We start from the raw sequence: 18,123 nt of genomic DNA on the forward strand, positions 1-18,123 counted from the left end.
GGAGACAGATGAAGTCAATACTTTTTTAAAGGTGAATTACTTGGAGAATAGGTTATATTTATATAATCTGAAGTCAGGGGAAAAGAATATCTATTAGTGGTGAATATCCTTGATAGACCACGAGGGTGAAACCACGAGTCGTGTCCATCTGCATCTAATCATTCTGTTTCAGGCTTTCATGTTTAGTGTCATCTCTTTTACCTGTGATCATCTTCACAAGTTTCTGTGCAAGAAGTATTCAAGCAGATAAAAGATCTGTAATCTACAGTACTAGAGGTGAGATGTGAAGACTTTTTTTTTTTTCTTTGCCTAGCTATGAAATTCAAATTCTTTTCAGAAAAAAACTCCTTTTTTAGAGTTTATTCAAGATTTCTGTTCTGCAATTGACAAAAGATGTAGAGAGGCGATAGAAGTCATATGAGTACAGGTTGAACCCTTATGGATTTTTTTATTTTTTATTTTTTTAAATAGTAGCTGGTGTCAGCTTTCAATATAGCTGATTTTCTACAATATCCACCATACTGAAATTCTTTTGATTATGGTATTCTAGAGAATTCATGGAAGTTTTTGCTTGTTTTGCTAGTTGCTTTATATAAAATTATTTTTCCTATTCTTTCCAGTCTTTTTGCTTTCCTTATACAGAAAAATGGCCATGGTTCTTCTCACTTTCTTGGTCTCCAAGTCTGAATATTTCAAATCCTTTGGATTGGAATCATAAGCCCTCAAAACCACAACCTGGTATTCATGTTTTCAAGTCACTCTGCCCTTGTGATACAGATCAGGAACATTACTCTGGTTAGTCACTATTTGAATTGGTTTATTATTTAATATAAATATGAAATTCAAAGGAAATTAAAAGTCATGAACTTTATGAACTCCTAGGCTGTGCTCCATAAATTAAAAAAAAAGAGATGAGAAGCCTTAATAAATATTTCAGAGCTGGTCTGGGAAACCCAATGGAAGAATGAAAGCTCCACCATTTCCAGTCAAGCTTGAAACTTCAAGGAAGGAGTACTTCATAGGCCCAAAAGGTTTTGGAAGCAGTGCTGTCCTTGGGATGGCCCAGATGACCCAGCATTTCTTCTACCACCATGTGCGTTCCAGCCCAAATGGTGGTAGCAGTGGTTATCTTTTTCATTAGCTATGTGTAGTAAAGAAGAGATGACACATTATTATCAAGCATGTGAAATCATTTTCCTCATTTTTTTTTCTTGTCTTCAGTGCATTTCACAGAGATCATTCTTCTGATGGCTCCCAATTTAGCAGTGATTGCATTAGCTAATTAGCAAGAGAGTGAGAAGAGAGAGAGAGAATGGGAAAAGAATTGTACAGTGTGAATTCAGGTTAGAGTAAGAGAAAAGGAGGCATGATAGGCAGTGTGCGTGTGGCAGTTGGTGGTGGGGTCAAGGAGTATGTATGTCTCAGGGTGGCAGAGGCAGTTGAATTACATCAATGTGTTGGCTTTGAACAGCCAGTACAGCTATAAAAAGAAATGAAGAAAGTGAGGGGAAGGGGAACAGGAGTCAAGAAGGCTCAGGAAAAAAACAAAAACAAAAACATCGTCATCAGTGAGGAAGAAGTAATTCTCTGGAGAGAATATGAAGAAAAGAAAGGCAGTTTAAGGAATAAAATGGAGCAGAAGGGCCTTCAGAGGTGTAGAAGCAACCTCAACCCTGGAGAGCATGGAGGAGACAATGTTGTTATCTTCCAGTGCTGTGGTCTTCTTCTCTCCCTCCCTTGTGGCCCTTGAGCTTTTTCTCAAGTTTGAAATGCTAAGATATATTTGATTATAAACACTTAAAACATTATATTTGCTCCATACATTAAGGGTTTTCTTCCTTCCTGTTGCACATAAGGCTACTAAATATGTAGCCCAAGCATACATTAGGATTTATGTCTAACAAAGTGCACTCCAAACCCTCATATGTATGTTGCCTTTCTTTCCTAAAGGTTGTTGTTTTGCCTATACAAGATATTTGGTTTTCTGTTGTGGGCTGTCCTTTCACTAATGCAGCAGCTTAGTAGCTTGATGCTGTCTTTTTTATTTATTTATTTTATTTATTTATTTTTATTTTTTTTTAACAAACTGAAGACCTCAGTTTGTTACTTTCTGCCTGTGATTTTTTGATTTTTTGATTTTTTTTTTTTTTTTTTGGCCAGTTTAGAGTTGCTCCAACTGTAGTTTCATCTGCACAAATCATTTACACATTATTTTTCTTTTCTTCCAGCTTTTTAATGAAGTTATTAGAACAAGAAACAACTTTATACCTTGCAGGAGACCCACTGCCTACCTCCCCACAATTTAGTGCAATCTACCACCCTTTCTCATCAGCCTGTGTTTGTGATCCTTCAACCTGTTTTCAATTTACATGACAGTGCTTATGTCCAAAGCAATTTGAATTCATTTTGGGAGATTTAGTGAGACACTGTATTAAATCCTTTATTAAAATCATGCTGTGTATCTTTCATCCAGGATTTCTGCAGTTCTATCAAAAAAGCAATCACGTTTCCTTGGCACGACATGTTCCTTATGAACCCATGCTGCTTATTGCTTATTGTTCCATTATCCTTTGAATGTTTAGTGAAGTGTTTTTTTGTTTTGTTTTGTTTTCTTTATTTTCTTTTTCCCCTCAGCACTTGTTCTGTTCTTTCGCATAACAGAATATACTTGAAATTAGACTCCTTGTTTAATAAACCACTCTTTCCTTTATTGATGTTTGAGGCTATACTTGCTATGCTATGTAACTTTTTAGAAATAATTTTCAAGGGCTTAGTATTTTCAGTGTGTACTCAGGGGCACCTTTAACCTAGGCTATTTGGCAAGATGTTACTGTTTTCCTTACTTCTGTGCTACTTATAGCATTTTTTATTATTATTACTGATTTTCTATCAAAACTTATGCTTTCAGTAAGGACAAATAATAAGTACAGGTATCTGAGAATTGTGAGTTTTGTTTGCCTCTCTCCTACCAAATCAGCCCTACTTTCAGACTACGTTTGCATTTATTTTATAAGTCTAAAAAAATGTGTAAGAATGTATTTACTTTCCATCACCAAAAACATTTGACTTTGAATGACGAAAAGTATTCCCAATGAATGATTCTTTGGGAATGACTCTTTGGGGATATTTATAGATCCGCGTTCAACATGAGATTTTATGCTTTGCTCATATGAATTCTCTTCTCCAGTTCTTCTTTTCCTGAATACCAGTCTACTCTGTATATTTTCTTTACTTTCTTCTTTATAAGTAAATACTTTGCCTTGGGGAGAAGAGTTATTTAAAACTCTGTGATAGATTTCATACACATTCTCCCTTTTGTGTCACCTTTGTTCAAATTACACACAGATCCAAAGTGTGCTAAAGTCAGAGAGATTATTCTTAAACACTGCAGTGAATTTGGATCAGGCCCTTAGTTGTCAAATCTTTTTTTTTTTTTTTTTTTTTTTTTTAGTTTGGTGTCCTCTTTTCTATTCATTTCTCTCTCTCTCTCTCTTTTTTTTTTTTTTTATTTTTTTTCTTCCTTACTCTCCTGCTTTTATATCCCACTGTAAATTGCTATCTTCTGAAGGTTTACAATTACTACTACAGATCTACTAAGTGCATCTCAGCAGCTGGAATGTTATTTTTAGTGAATTTTCATGTTTTTCCCTTATGAGGGACTATTACCTCTTTCAGATGTAGCTTGATTTTCTGTATTTGCATAATTTTCTGTATTTGTTTTACAGGCTGAAATTCTTGCCTTTTATAGCATTGTTCCAATTTCCCAGCATCTGTTAATGAGGACATAGTACAAAGCTACTTGTAATGTCAGAAGGTCGTTGAGGAGAAGAGGCTGTCAGGGACGCCAGCTCTTCTGTCACTGGTCTTATGAATCACAGATGTTCTGGACCACACAAGGCTTCTGAGAGCATTGGTAAATGCTGCTTGTGCTCATGTTATATTAAGCTGTGCTTTTTTTCTACCTAAATAACATCAGCACTATTTCTGCTTAGGTGGAAACCTCATCCTGCTGCATGGGCTAATATATTCTTCCCTTAAAATTGTCAGTGCTACCCTACTTTAAGCACACACTATCTCTGTCAAATGAAGTATAATCAGAAGGCACCTGTTACCCATGCCCATTAGTAGATTGCAGGATGCTTTTTTACAAGACAGGATATCTTCACATAGAGAGTGCTGTCATTCTCCATACCAGAAATATCTTCACTTAAGTGAATGACCAGTAAAATGGGCCAAATTTTTAACTGTGGCTGTTCTATGCTAATTAAGCCAAAGACACAGGGATGGAGTAAAAGCAATGTGCTTTTTAACTACTTTGATTCTAGAGCTTTTAAATTCAGCTTTTTGATTCAGGGATACTCACACAAGCGTGCTGTGTACTGGTATCTGCAGCCCTCTTTCCTCCTAGGGGGTGTCACACAGCCATCCTAAACAGTGTTTGGCAATCAGCAATTTTCTTAAATCAAGAAAGTCTCACTTGTCTTGTTTTATCTGCTTTTTAATATGTATTTCATGGCATAAAGGGACCAGGAAAACAAGGACAAAGATCTGGTTTGGTGGCTATAAAGAGCATTAGAAATGCATTATTGACCTCCCAAATACTTAATTCCATTGGAGCATGAAGAACAGAGGAAGCTATAGGTCTTCCAGAAGGAACATATATTACTGGCTGGAAGAAATGTTTAAAATTACCTTAAAAATTATAAGTCATAATCCATCAAATAATCTAGAATCCCTTTTATATGTGTACATATATATATATATAACTATGATTCAAAAGAAAGCTAGTAGCATTTATATTTATTTCTAGTTTTACTTGCAGGGTGTAAGTTAGGAATTACTTTAGTTTAATTTATGAAACTAATGTTATCTGTTGATATGCTCATTTTTTGCTCTTAGCAGCCACTGTCAAACTGTATTTCATTTGGGTGCTGGCAAAAAACAAACAAACAAAACAAACAAACAAACAAACAAAAAGGCAAAGGAGAACTAGCTTGCTGCAGAGTCAAACACATACGCATATGCATACATGCATCATATGTCTTCAGCCTGGTTGACTTGTACTTTACTGTGAGTGAAGATTTCTGTCTTGTCCCCTCTGACATTAGAAAAGTAATGGACATCAGGTCAGTGGTTTATGTGAAGAACTTTAAAGATATTTTTAATGAATATTTTAGACTGGCAAGGGCTATGCATTTGTGTTTGAGGATTCTGATGCTTTTTTTTTTTTTTTTTTTTTAATACAGCTTCATAGGTTAGCTCAAGCATTGCTTAACCCATTTGAGCATTGCTTAACCCACTTGAACATTGCTTAAAACAAGGGGTTGCTCTTTCTTAACCACTAGCAGGGAAGGCTTTAGCTGGAGCCAGGAAGCAGAGCACAACCCAAAATGCCAGCTTGTTAGCAGGAGGATCCTGCCTTCATTGAAGGCTTTGTATTAATGACTTCAGACAGACAGATGTGAGACTCTTAGGCATGTTTGGGGGAGAGGGGTTCTCTTTGGAGGGCCCTGGAGTGTTCTTGGTGGCAAGAAGAGTTTTATTCCCTGAAAAATGCAAAGCAGCAACAGAGCAGCTGTGAAGGGAGGCTGGCAAAATGGAAGGAAGAATATAAATATTGCAGATGTCTGTGTGGGGACGTAATGCACCACAGCTACTCTGAGTCCATCCAAAAACGCAGTGCTTTCTTTATGTTCACTGTATAAATTTTGAGCTAAAATGGGTTTCCAACATCTGCATACAGTAATGTTACAATGTATGGTTGTTAATGACAGTGATCCGAGTTTCCCACAAGCCATCACTCCAGGAGAATGGATATCCTTGGGGTAGAAAATTTTATAAAACACCAGATCTGTCACAGCAAATCTATCAAGATTATTTCCTGCACACTAGCTTTCCTGCTATGCTATCAAAAATAAATAATATAAAGTAAAATCTAAACATCTTCATCAAGTACTTATAAATTAGGGGATACCCTCCGGGGCACAAGTCACAGTATGTGCATTTCATAATAAAATATTTACATATTCTGGGACAGCTGTATAGTAGAAGACAGTATGATATTAAACAGCATTAGGAATGTAATTGTGCACATAGAAGAGCAAATATAAATGTTACAGAGTATTTCATAGTGTGGTTATAAAAATATTATGGGAATATAAAAATGCATAACACTAACATCCTGAAATCTAGTTATTGATTTTCTCTTTTACAGATTGCATAGTCCAATTTAATATTCATTTTATTTGTATAATAATATATGTTGTAAATACATGTATGTACACATACTGTTCTGCACAAACACATGCTAAACCATACATTTGCTAAAGTATATTTATCACACTTTTTATTTTGTGTTGTATATTACTATTAAAACCAAGTAAGTAGTCATATTTTCCCTCTAAATTCATAACTCCAGAAATGGATAAATGGGAACAGATGTGATGTAGAAGGAATTTTATTCTGGAAAACTGTCATAACAGTATTAAGCTCTCCAGCTGACTTCATATTCAATGGTAGAAACTTTGAACAGTGGGTGGTGTATGAGCACAGAGGCACACCAGTTTAGAGCTCAGCAAGTAGTTCTTAAATATAGCCAAAGTAAAGCCTAGTGGAAGATTTAGAAATAATAAGCAGCAGCTGATGAAAAAAAAAATAAATAAAATGCTGGCTGGACATAATGTGTCACAATAGCCCATCACATTGAGATAATGTACAGCTGCAATGACGTCAACTGCCCTATGAAGAGTCCTGTGATAGGGTCTTAGAATAATGAAACTGAATAAAAATAATAAAATAGGCTCTGTTAGCATATGCAGCATGGTGATAGGCTAGGATTTTTTAGTATCCTTTCAAGGTAGATGTCCTCTGCCAAGAGCATGGGTCTGCTCACGTTTTGGGGATGAATAACTGCTGATTCATTCAGTTAGCAGTATCTTTCAAAATTTCCCATAGAGCAAGCCCTGCATCTACAAGGCCAGAAAAGACACATCCTGCTTCATCAGCATAATGATGATTTTCCATCCTGTGTATAGTAATGATCTCACTCTCACTAAGAGATTTCGTATTTTAAGCATGAGAAATAGCAAAGAAAGAGAGCCTTGAAAGGTGCCACATCTTAAATTCTCTTACCCTGACACATAATTACCCAGAAAAGCCAGTTATCCACCCACTTTTTTTTAGACAGCTAGAAAAAGATGGTCTTGTGGGTAAGGCCTTGGGAGATACAAGCTCAGTAACTAGTTCCGACAAAACATTTTAGTGTGCCCTTGAGCAAATGCTTCAACTGGCCACTCTTCAGTACCCCTTACTGACAGATCACTGTTTCTGGTCTTCTAATTGGCGTGATATTTCTAGGTTCTTTGGGTTATTAGTTGGCTTCAGCAAAACACCTATAAAGTGTCAAATACTTGATGTTCCAATGTTATTTGGGCCTTTGTGCATTACTAAACTGCACATAACAAACAGTGAGTTAGGCCACTGGAGAACAGCTTTGGAAACACCAGCAATTTCCTCTGGCTACTAAAATGAAATATTATTAGTTAGAACTATTATTTATATTTAAAGTTCCAGCCAAATCAAAGAAATATTAAATTTTTCTAGGGACAACACAGGTGATGTCATCTGAAATTAACTTTGCCTTTAACTTTCATTAGAGTTTTTCATGTTTCTAGAAATTGGCCAATTGGGATTCAGCTTCAGGATGATTTTTTAGGCTGTTTTCTTAGAAAATTTATAGGTAGAGTAAGCAAATAATCTATTGTTTTGATCATTATGAACTGCTGACACCTATTTCTTTTGGAAGCTTTCAAGCAGAAGCTTGAAACACATTGAAGAAAGGCAGGGAAAGAGGAGGTCCCTTTCTATTTTTCCCCCAAGATGCTATTCCACTCAAGCTGTGTTTTATCTCTGTAAGATGCCTGGTGCATATCTTGTTTTCACTGCAGATGCTCCAGCACTCTGAACAAGCTATGAATGTGCCGGCACCGGTATTTGTGCATTGAACCTGAGTGAACACCATCAGAAAAGTTGGGAATGCAGGACTTTTGAAGATAACTAAACTAGAAGTGGAGGAACTGAGTAGAAGGGGACAGGAATGAGGATAAAGTTGAGAACATGACAACTCATGAGTCTGGAGAATGGGGACATGGGGTGGAAGACTGGGATCTGACGGAGAAAAGAGGGGATGTAGAAAAATGGAGGAAGACTGGGAAGAGACTGAGCAGAGGCTCCTAGGGTCTGGAGCAGAGCTCAGAAATCCTGAATCTCAGCAGCCCTTTGCCGTCCAAAATGTTGCCCTCAAACCCCCTTTTAACTGGAAAGCATTATGGGCGATAATGGCTTTCTGCTACTACTTCAAAGCCAGAGAACTGTGCCACAAGCACTATTATCTCCAGTCAAGGGTCTGTCAGGGGAATTCACCTTCCCCTATCTGAGCATTTTAGTCTCAGAAATATTGTGGATAGTATTCAGAGAATGTATAAGTCACATACTTAGAAAATATCTGAATGAAGGCTACTTGCTCACTCTTAACCACCTACAGCCTGTGAATTATTGAGCTGCTTAGTGTATTTACAGAGCAGAGAGTAAAACTAACCTGGTTTATTTTGCCAGCAGCCTTCTGCATTTCTTAAACTCTCGAAGCTATAGACTTGATAAGATTATTTCCAAATTGGGTGCACACCTACATGTAAGACCTAACTACCTAAATGATGACTATCCATCCATGGGTTTACCCAGCCATACATTCCAACAGTCCATTTTCTTATGGTATGTCATTTCTGGAGCTCTGAAGAGGCATCCTGACCTTTCTAAAAGATGTCCCACTTTGGATATGGGGCCAATTTATAGCACTCACATAGTATTGCTATTTGTGAGATTTCTGATCAGGAATTGCTGGGATCATAAGTTTTCAGACTTGCTTAAATCAAACCTGTTCAACTTCAGCTTTCCAGACTCTCTGTGAGACGGAGCATGCACAACAGAAGCCCCAAGGGAGCTTAGAGAGAGTTCTGAGCAATGCAGGTGACAAGCTTGAACAAAAGCCACCTGTCGCAGTTAACAAGAAAAATCATTACAACATACAGGGTATGGTGCAGCTCAAATGCAAAGTGAAGTGGAGAGGTGCACACACCTATGCTGAATGGCAATATGTTCAGGAGGAAGGAATGTTGCTGTAATTCATCACTTGCCACTCACAGACAGGGAAATCATCAGATGACGGCAAAGACGTGGGGCCTAGTTGTCACTTCTCAGTCCCCAGCCACACATTAGAAGGGAGATGGGACACCAGGCATAGAGAAGAAGAAAAAATAGAAAGAAAATTTAAAAATAATAATAATAATAATAAAAAAAGATCTGCTGCAGTCCTATGCAAAACTTATACCAAGCTACAAGGGACAAAGAGGAGCTTCTAAGCCTTAACTCATCCTTGTACCTATGTGGCGACTCTGTATCCTCTATCTCTAGTCAGCTCTATGAATTACACAAGAAAGGCACAATAATTTATGTTAGAAAGGTTCACACAAAACATGCTGCATTTAGAAATACTTCAGTCAGAAATATCATTTGTAGCCCTGCACAAACACAGTATTCCAGATGTGAGTGTCCTCTTATTTTGCATTATTTATCATAGCATCATAGGATGGTTTAGGCTGGGAAGGACCTTAAAGATCACTTCATTCCAACCCCCTGCGCTGGAACCATCAATGTGTCCATGGTGAAAGCCTGGTCCAGGTTTCTACTGCACATCAGGGATGAGAGGATCAGGAAGAGTTCTTGTCCTGAGACCTTTTGAGCTGCTACCATCTGCTGAAAGCAGCAACTCCCCTGCCCCCAGGAAGAGCTGGCTGCTGTCTCAGAATACCAACTAACCCTGAAGGGCCACAGCAGTGCTGAGGGTCCACTCTCATTAGAGCCATGCGTGCGCTGCAAAGGCAGCCTGGGCTCTTCTCTCTTGCTGGCGTAAGGGCCTTGAGGCACTGCAGGCTCCTCCTGGCAGGGCTGCGTTTGGAGTCCTCCCCTTGTGCACACAGACATGCACCCAGACACAGACACACACTGTCTTGGGCAACCTGTCTCTGATGTACCCTGTTGGGAAATTACATTGTATGTCTGCTGGTAGCAACAGCAAAAAACATCCATCATCAAATTTAGGGCAGGACTGTGAAGGCTTGATTAGTGGCTTCCCCCAAAGGACTGGCAGCTCTCTAACCCCGTGCCTGCTGCATACAGCAAATACACACCAAAGTGGCTTGTGAGCCATTGAAATGTGAGATCTTCCTCCTTCTAAGCAAAATGCCCTTCCATCTTGTCAATATACATTGCTAAAGATCTTTTTCTTCTGTGTCTCTGATTGGTATTCACAGGGAGAAAGAGGGGGGAGTGTCAGCATGAAGGAGAAACAGCAGGACCTTGGCAGCAGTGAGAGCTGGTTAAAAATCTGAGTGCTAACATCTCCTGCAGCCCCTCCATGGGGTGATTTGTCGGATAAAATACTGGGGGGCCTGCTGTTATTTTAGACACTAGCCTGTAAAATGAGTGGCCACCTTATCAATCTAATTCATTATTGTGTCTGAGCACCTCTTTTTGATATATTTCCATCCACATGTTCTAGAACGCCTTTTATATCAGACTGACATAGACTAATAGCTTGGTAGATTATCCGAGCAAGCAGACAACAACTGAGAAAATTATTGGTGCCTATTAATGTGAGAATGTTCACTATTATGCTAATTGTATATTCACAAAGGAGCCAGGGGGCAAATGCACTGTTACCTTCACTTTACAAAGAGTTTCAGCTGACGATATTACTGATTCAATTTGAATTCATACTTTTCAAAATACTTGTGCTTGACAGCAAATTTCTAAAAATATATTTGGTGATGCATCTTGGTACCAACTGTTTGTGGTCTGCAGTAATTTGTTATCCTGCAGAGTCACTGTCAAGTTGGATGACCCAGCTCAGTGTGGCAGGACTTTGAGGAATGGTAATGTCATTTCATTAACACGTGCTCTAGTGTTTTATTTTTAAGGACAATGTGTGTGACTACACACAAATACACACACACACACAAATACACACACACACACACACACACACACACAAATATGAATGCTGCATTGCCCCTGTAGAAATATGTCAATCATATTTCTGCAACTGGAACATTTTGTGTCACTCATGGGTGCTGGTACATAGCTCTGTATAACTGAGACACCAAGTTCCTAGTTTTTCTTGCTGCTTTTCCCTGCGGTATATAATCACAAGAAGGAGTGCCCTTTTTTATCTTGTTACTGGGGTATTTCTGTTTCTGATATCTTATCATATAGATAGTAAGATTAGAAAAAAAGTCTCGTCCTAAGTTGCCATGTTGGGATACCAGTGTAGCATCTTCTTCTCTAGAGCAGAGGGCTGGAGAAAGACCTTCAGAAAACTGCTAATTCATTCTCCAGCAATGAGGTGAGATAAATATTTGTTGTGTCCACTAGACACTTGTGTAGCTCATTTCTAAAGTTCTTCAGCAAAGATCCCCAGCCTGTGTGGGAGCAACCTCAGACAACACAGGATTTTTGTTTTATATTAATAAGTCAAAGGAACCTGTGCTGGATAGCTTGAAGATAAAGACCAAGTAAGGAGAGCAGTCCTGAGGCAAAATAATGTGCCTGCTGAAAATTCTTTCTACTTTAAGTGCATTTTTTTCTGAGGCTACAATAAGTTGGAAGGAGATGTGGTCACTCTCTTAACAAGCAACCAAGGGCTGTTGGAAGATGCTCCCACTTGCTGATCATTCTGCTAAATTTTCTACCTCATATGATTAGGTATGGCTGAAAAAAATAAGTAAAATAAAAGTCTGTCGTAAAATGACTATTAAAAAGGGAAAGGGTGGCAACACATTCTTCTCTTTTCCTGGGATCACTACAATTAATTCACAAGAGTTTTATAAATCCCTCAACAGCTTAGTCAGAATAAGAGTGAAATTTTTTAGCCATTTCTGCTGAGGTGTACTTTAAAAAGAGAAATGATGTTTCATGAGATACTTTGGCAGTTCTAAAAAAAATACACTCACCTCATTGTGAGATTGATGAAGTTGGAGTACCATTAGGAATAACCATCTCTGAATAGCATCTAAGGATGTTACTGTTATTATATTGAACACTCAGCAATCCTGCTGTAGCAGCATAAAAATAAACTGATGAGCAGCAACTTAAGTATTTAACAATAAGATATCTAGTGAACTATTCAAATATGTTGCAGTTTAGCAGTTCACAGCTGTAACTAACAGAGAATGCAACAATAAATATGAGAGAGATTAGTGAGAAGCATGCAGTGTGAATGCTGGGGAGGGCATAATAGACGGCAGAAGAACTGAAGCAGCAAAGATAGATAATTACAGAAGAGACAAGAGATTGTAGTAGCTCTGAAGTTGACAGGTAGTAAAGCATTGAATGTCTGGTCCAAAACCATTGAACTTGATGATACTGTATCCATAGCAGCCAATTTTCCTGTTATATTCTAACAGCTAAAGTGCTTGCCCAAAAAGATGACTGTCCTCAGTCCAGTGCATCTTTTTTCTTCCTCCTTGTAGTCAGGAATGTAGGAGTTACAGGCACAAAACAAAGGAAGAAAAGAGCAGCTCCAGAATTGAGAGCTTAGATGCTCAGCTTTTCCTTAACTGGTTAGGGCCAAGTACTTTCCACCAGGAAATAACAACCCTCATACTGTTCCCTCCAGAGTCTCTCAGACATCTATGCCTTATCCTAGGGCAAGGACTCACCTGGGAAGCAAACAGGCACAGACACCTCCTTCTGTGCTCCCCAGGGAATTTTTTCACATTGCGTTGCCCAATCACTAAGAAATAATCCTGAGCAGCCTGTGCTGTAGAAACCTGCTGGGAACTGAGCAGCACTTGAGCAGCTTGCTGCCCATCCATCCTTTAGCAGGATGAAGTGCCTTTTGAGCATAATTTGCAATAGGAATCTTTATGTGGGTGGAAAAGGAAAATTATTTGTGACAGAGCATATGAGATGCTTTAGAAGCTGCACCCCAGAATGTGGAGCTGCAATTCTGGCTTGAGGGCTCTGTTCAAAGATTAAGGTATTTGGTTTTGACTTGAGCTCAGTCCAGTACCTTTTCATTCTAAATGAAAGGAGCCAGAAAACAAACAAACAAGCAAACAACAACAACAACAACAAAACACCAGAAATAAGAAAAGCATCTGACTGATCAGATACTTGATCTGACACTTGTTGTCGATCCTATTTTTCATTGCCTCCAGGCTATTTTCCATGTTTTCACTCAGGGAAATAACTGTGAACAAAATCAAAATCAAGCTGTTCAAATTTAGCCAACAGGATGTTTTTTTGCCATCATATTTAATTACTTGTCCATCTTCTGGAACTCCCAGACTGATGTATGCATATGATTATGTATCATATTGCTTTGACTGACAGGAGGAATAAACAGAACTTCATACCAAGATCAAACAAAAAGGGCCCAGACATATGTATTGGATAGCTTTGAAGCTCCTCAAGCTCCTTTTCTCTTGGTCAGTAAAAATCACAACACAAAAGTAAAATGCAAAAAAAGTTTGTTATAGTGTATTTGTCATAAAAATGAATAAGTTATTGCAATATCGAAGAAAGCATACTATGTCATGAATGGCACATAAATATCACTTTTAAAATGCAAATATTGAACATGAATCTCTTTTATAAGACTAAATCACTTTTTTTTTTTTTTTTTTTTTTTTTAACTTGGGAAAGCCCTTAAATGCAATGCTATATCAAAAATGTTTGTATATAAGTAATCAATAGTTTTAGATGATTAATAACATTAGTTTCCTAGACAAGAGCAAAGGACAGCTATTTTTCTAGCCTGAAGATCCTCTCTGTGTAATAATGAACACAATTCTCATGTTTTTTCTCCAACATCAATGTGTTTGCTATAGACACAAATTGAGCCTAAAAGAGGATTTTGCAGATGATTTATACTGTAGCTGGTTTTCGCAGAAGAATTTGAACAGAAATAAAGTTAGGGAAATGGTTTAGTGGGGACTGTTAGCGTTAGGTCAGAGGTTGGACTCGATGATCTTGAGGTCTCTTCCAACCTAGAAAATTCTGTGATTCTGTGATTCTGTGAAAGTCTATTAACATTCACAAATACAATTGCCCAGGAGAGAAATAAACATTAAGAAGAGGAAGATGCCATTCAAAATGACGACAATCACTGTAAAAATTGTTCCTTCTCTGTTTTCTCTAACAACCATCAGTTGGTATGGAAGTGAATTGTCTTCTTTATTACAATTATTTTGATCTATTTTGTGTCCATGTTGGTTTGTTGAGGTAAATTGGTGGGCTTCTGCCACTTATATTTCCCCTTCAAAAAGGAAAAAAAAAAAAAAATTAAATTACATGAATGTTACAGAGAAAAAAAAAAAAGAGAGAGAGAGAGAACAGGGGAAGCTACCTTTCAGCCCTGCCAATTTCAGCAATGTTTTCCTGATTTGAAATTGCAGAGGTTCTATAAACTTCAGTCATGCTGAACTTTTTGCTTGACCTTTTGTATGAAGAGGCAGGTGAGAGGGAATAATCAGTCCCTATGAAAGTCTTAGACTAATGAACACAATCTTGGGAAGGGAAAGCAAGGGTGTGAAGGATGCTCTAAGAATTTGTTTCCATTCCCTTAACTCCCATCCAGAGGGTGTTCTGTGCTTTTTACGATGTTCAGCCAATGCAATCTATCCTATTGTGGTTTTCAATTTACAGTGCAAATGATTGACTCATGTTGCTAGTTAATGTAGTGAATATGTTTCCACATGTTTCATCTGTGTGGTTTAGGCTGTATTGAAATCCCATCAGCTTGCATTGCTGCTATACAGCATAAATAGAAGCTGCAAATAAATTTGAATTGGAAACTAAATGAAAGGGGGAAGAGATGATTTCAGCTGTCTATATCAATATTAACATGTTTATTTATTTATTTATTTATTTATTTTTAAGCATACGTCTCACATTTTAAGTGCTAGTTTGGGGCTACGTATGGATAAAAGAGGAAGCCATTTTTTGACTCAGATGTTGCTTCTCTGTACAAGCAGACAGACTGATGGAGACAGTCAATGCTCAACCAGCATTGCCCACTTTCTGACCTGCAAAGAAGGCATGTGCTGTCTGCCCTGACCAAAGAGTCATGTGCTACAGGTCCTACAGATGAAGACACTACCAATAACACAGACAACTTCTTCACCACTTTGTGACTCTCCAACTCATAGTTTAAGGGTCCCTAGTACATTCTCCTGTGGGGATTCACTGCTAACAGGACAAAAATCTGGGATGGAAACCTTTAACCAGATGCCAACAAATAGTGATGATTTGGTAGAAGAATTACATTTATTTCATTAACTACATTGCATTTCATCTGTATTGGCAGAAGTTTGTGGCATTACCACTATGCAGACAAATTTATCTATAAACAGTCTGGAAGGCTCAGCTGAATATTCATTCATGTCTCAGTAGATGAAGTAGGGATGTAGAGGCAAAGAGTGGTTGGAATATGCTGTTAGGCTGAAAATTTGCAGGAAAGACCATTTCCTCTGTTCTTATCATCTCAATTTTTCCGTTTTAATCTTGAAGGCAGAAAAAGACACATGTTTCATAAGTATCCCTAGCCTGCCCTGCATAGCTGCACTTGCTGTGTGGTTCTTTTTAGCACACTAAATGCTTTCACACATCCACATCTGAAAACATGTAGGGAATAGCTCCCTCCTCTGCAAAATAGAAGGCATTACTGCAAGCCAGAGAGAACTAAACTACTACCTATTCCTTAAGTGTTAAATGGAAAAACAAAACAAAACAAAAACAAACAAACAAAAAACAGGACCTGTTTAATTGGTCTACAGTGACAAACTGCACTTGCTGATCCATTTGTACTGTATTTCCTATGTTAATGGCATGTAATTATAGTCAGACATCTAGGCTGTAACTTCACTTACAAGTATAGTAGAGTATTTAAGATGTACAATAAAAAGAGCTCATTAAGGAAATTCTTCTCTAAGAAAAAACAAACATTTTGTCTCTTAGACTTCTCTGTTTGGAGGGCTGATATGTTTTTTCAATAAAAAGGAGATAAAATGAATATCTATTTCATAGTCTGCATGTAGAGAGAACAATGGTGTAAGAATACAAAATGTATAAGAACTGCATATGTTGGGTCAGTCCACCTATCATACAATATCTTGTCTCAAGAAGTATTTGATGTTCAGTGCTTCGAGAGCAGTGTAAGACCAGTGTATTCGGAGAGAGATCTTTTCCTAAAAGGCCCACTTCCCTGTAAGATCAGGGCTTGATATTTTAGAATTAATTTTGATGAATTCTAACACTTCAAGTTTTTGGAAGAATACATATGAAGTAATTTAACAGTTTATGCACCCTCTGTAAGAGGTATGTCCTGTGGTGTTTCCTAAGAAGTAAAATAATTAATTCATTCACCAAAGATGAGAAAAAGTATTTTAGAGATTATTTTCTGTTTACATTTGCTCAACCGGTGTTTGGAAATAGCCAAAGATATTGAGACCCCTGCAATACAAATAATAAATACAATGTGAGCATTGACCAAAGTCTCCCTTCCCCCCTAGTGTTAAGATTATAAGTATGAAACTATGAGAAACACTGGAATGTATTTCAAATAAATTAAAATAATAACTACAATAATAAACTCTATTGTTATCTGGCAGACTTATAAAGGTATTTTAATGTTCAGCAAATGGTGCCAAGGCAGGCTAAGACCAACAGCTGAGAGGAGGTTCTTATCAAAGTTATGATCTACATGACCTGGCAGTTCTTTTTTCTGTCCCATAGGTCACAACATATTTCAACATCTGTTCTTTTAAGGTGTATCTGATCTTGGACTGCTGCATATGTTCACAGGCATAGCATTCAGAGCCCATTTCTCCTCCCACAAGTGCTAAGTAGCCCACAGCTAAGTTCAGGTCCTCAGCACTCTGTCTGGGGTGGCCAAGAACAAGCTTGTGAGGTACTAGCAAACCACTTACCTGAAACCATTCTGTTCCAGTTGTTTTCTGCATCCAAGCTTAGTCTCTCATATCAGAGACCTTCCCAGAATTAGGAATTAAACCAGAAGTCTGTAATTTTGAACATACTCCACTGATATCTAGGGAAGTTTTGCCATTAACTTCAAATAATACCAGGATTAGATCCCAAACAACCAGAGCTTTGCTGTAAAAGGGCAGGTCCATCTGTGTGGCAGGCAAATCTGTTCACCTGAGAATCAAAATGCTTCCCTTCTGCTGCAGGGTGGGTAGAATGAGTGAGACACTCAGATTTTAAAACTGAACAAAAAAGTTTATATGTTAGCCTTGGTTAAAATTAAATTATATTAGTTTGCTTGATTCTATGCATTTCACCAGCCCACATTTGTAGAATAGACTATACCTTGTTGTATAGTACATACTAAAGGGTCCATTATTTTTATTCCCATTATGTTTCTTTTGAAATTGACAGTGTGATTGCAAAGGAGCATTTTCTTACCCTTAGAAATTTAAACACTGGTTCTCAATACATCCTCTCTGGAGTTATACAAATGGGAATTGAGTCTGCTTTATTGGAAACAGTTAATAAATGCCAATTTCAGACCCTTTTGCTTGATTTTCCAAAGCGAATCTTCATAATGTTTATACACATCATTCTCAACATATGCTTAATATAAATGAGCAATCCACTAGTACCAAAAAAGTAAATCCAGACATATGCTGTTTTAATAAGAAGCTATTAAATCTGTCTGACAAAAGTGAATGTCAATCATTTTCCAGCATCCGATTTGCAAGATACCAAGGCATGTTTATAGAAAAAGCACACTGCTAAGCTTCTTGGTTTCAACCATGATTTATGGCCCAAGACTAGTAAATCTTCACCCTTGCAATTAGTAAAGTTTATGAATTTCTGAAGAAGTTGGCAGGAAAAAAATGAAAAGAAAAAAAAAAAAAAAAAAAAAAACAGACAACCCAAACTATAAAATGTTGATGATGAACGGGTTTCATCTCTATTATCATTTTCCTGAGAACTGGACATTAGGCAGGGCGCAAGATATAAAGCAGTTTAGGTCTCCATCCG

This window comes from Netta rufina (assembly GCF_964035555.1).
Source record: "Netta rufina genome assembly, chromosome: 1".
Lineage (NCBI taxonomy): Eukaryota > Metazoa > Chordata > Aves > Anseriformes > Anatidae > Netta > Netta rufina.